Source organism: Pelodiscus sinensis, chromosome 1, assembly GCF_049634645.1.
Source record: "Pelodiscus sinensis isolate JC-2024 chromosome 1, ASM4963464v1, whole genome shotgun sequence".
In the NCBI taxonomy this organism is placed as follows: domain Eukaryota; kingdom Metazoa; phylum Chordata; order Testudines; family Trionychidae; genus Pelodiscus; species Pelodiscus sinensis.
In genome coordinates, this window is record NC_134711.1 from 247,538,419 (window position 1) to 247,541,389 (window position 2,971).

Sequence of the window (2,971 nt, forward strand, 5' to 3'; positions counted from 1 at the left end):
AACATCCAACAATTAACAAAGAAGTCAGTGACTGACAGTCTTTCTCTGTTAAATCTTCACATCAGAGAAATTTCTTTGTTGTTGGGAGGGGGGTGTAGAAGTTGGACACTTCAACCAAGAATATTCACTGATGTTTGCAATGGGAGGTACCAACCCCACACTAGGCCAGATGAGGTTAATATGAACCTGTGAGTTCTATCCACCTTGCCTTGCTATTTTGGCAATAGGTGTGGAGCCTACAGGAGGAAGTTAAAAGGACTGAACCTGGCCCTGTTGGGGGCTGAAAAGGCAGAAACGCAGATTACTGACTCACACAGTGAGAAATCTGGCTGGAGTCAGGATGCTGAGTGAGATTGCTGGCAGAAAGATCCTCCCTGAAGGAAAGTCACCCAAGGCAGTTGGGAAGGAGAGTAGGAGGAAGAGAGTCCATCTGGGATTCTCCAGGCAGATGCGGGGGAGGGGCCTGCAGGGAGCAGGATGACTCCAGCTGAGTCAGGAACTGCCCTGCCAGGGAAACAGAGGAACTTCTTTTGCAGCAGAATTCATTGGTTGGGCAGGAAGCACTAAGACATGTGGCACTAATGCTGGGGAAAAGACTTAAAGAATGAGACATGGATAGCCTGTGAGTGCAAGAGGAGACAGTGGGAGAGGCACAAGGTAGGACAAAGTAAGAGGTGGTCTGTATAATCAGGCCTTAACTGCTTGTTAGACGGTCCAGGATCAGGATTCAGTGGAGAGGGATGGCTGGGTTCTACTACTGAGGAAAATGGAGTTGACACCCCCTGAGGAGTGAGAGGGTCTATTGAAATCCTATGGTACCAAAGATAAGTCAAGGGTCAGACCTAATTTCTAATATGAAATCAATGAATAATTGTTGCACAATTGGTTTACCCCAGAAGGGGTGGAACATTACATGACCTAACTCGAGGGCCAATTTGTAAGGAGAAGCAGCCCCTGAAGGGCCAGACCAGCTCTCAGCAATGGATGGTAAAGGAGGAGAGCCTGCTATGCTGTGCCCAGCTACAAATGGGCAAACCTGCAAGTGAGTCACTTGCTTACAAGTTATATTCAGATTTAAATAGGAAGAGGAAATGACCCACAGAAGAATCGGTCTCTTAACTGGTTCAGTGTTCTACCAAGTTCCAGAGGTTACAGTAAGACTGTGATTTCATTTTAGTGCTACAGAAGGGACTAGCCCTCTGTTCTCTGACTGACAGATGCAGAATAGAAGTGGTCTCAAGCCATCTCAGCCACACTGCATGGAGCTGCACCATCATGACCTGCCATCCTTGCCTTGCAGAGGGGGCTGGGTTTCACTCACTGTGTCCCCAGGGAGAACTGACCACTTCTCATGTTTCTCCACAGCTGCAGCAGCTGCGAGTCCAGGGCGCACCACCCCGCCCAGGACATCCTTCCGCACCCGAGCCCTCAGCAAGCTGACCTGGAACCAGGAGGAGTACCAGCAGCTCCTGCGAAGGCAGGTCTGCTGTCAGGAGCACTAGGTGCAGGAAGACCTGCAGCTGCGGTGGGAGAGCTTGCGGGAGCTGCTTGACCAGGGGCTTGCCATCTGCGACCACTTTCAGACCCTGGTGCAGAGATTGGTGCCTGCTGCCACTCCAGCCCTTGCGGCCGCCTCAGCTCTCGTTCCTCCTCCCACTCCTGCTCCCCCTCCCGCTTCTTCCCACCCGCCCCACCCTCCAAATACGAAATACGAAATGCATTTTGTATGTAGACAAGTTATTTTGAAATAACTTATTTCAAATTAACTATTTTGAAATAAGATATTTCAAAATAATGCTGTAATGTAGACATACCCTTACTTTTGTCGGCAAACCCCACTTATTCACCTAAAATAGTACTCGTTTTTAGCTACAGACTAACATGGCTACTCATGTGAGACTAGTGAACTCACAGTTTGAGACCTACTTGCTTAGTATGTAGGGATGTGTGAAGGCACTTTATGTACATCAGAATTCAACTGAGTAAAACTTAGTACTTTCATCAAAGATGGATTTCCCTTAGTCATGATTAAACGTAACTGATAGGAAAATGGCCTCTTGAAGAACCAGAAAACTAACTGTGCTTTCACAATCTTTTGCTGTTAAGTTCCAGTTTCACCACTAGAATTTGATATGTGCTTATTTCAGGTAGTATCACTGAGTTTCATGTGTAGTGGGGGAGGAGGAGGGTTTGCAGAGACCAACACCCTAGTCCTGCAATAAGCTTGGTACAATGCATCCAGGAAAACAGATGGAATGTGACAACTGCACCACTCTTGAAGGGGGTACAGCCTATGATCCTGTTCATGGGGGCCAGAGAAACAGGCACATACATAGCTCCACTTTCTTCTCATTGCTTTTGGGTACAAGGACTTCAGTGAAAGAGGGGGAAAGTTTCCTGTGCCCTTCTGGCTTTGCAAATTCATGTAGGGATCAGTGACAATTTGCTGTGTTGCCCGAATGAGGGCAAAATGCTTTATCATGCTCTCATTTTGAATAGGAGTGGTAATACCAAATATTAAGTCATCATTGTATATTTACAAGTTCTTCAAATTTGTGTTCAACAAACTGCTTTTCTCAAACACCTCTTCGCTCTTAGTCTGGTCAGTTATAGCCTTCTAAGTATTAAAACGGCTGATGCTACAGATATTTAAAATGGCATTCATTACCTGATGTAAGTATGACATGTTTCCATATACGAATGAGGCAGATAGTCTTTCTATCTCTCTCCCTCCTGTCCATAAAATCTAAGAGTTTTTACACGCATGACCCTCTAAAAAATACTTTCCAGTCTTTCCTTTGTAAGTGCTAGATCTCCAAAACAAAAGATAATCTGAGAAGTAATTAACTCTTTATCATTCAGCAACAGAGGTTTTTAGAGAGAACTAGTTCCATGATAAGCATGCATATAAGCTCCTTGAAGGCTCAATGTGTAGCACACATAGAAAAGAAAGGGACCTTCAGGTCAGAAA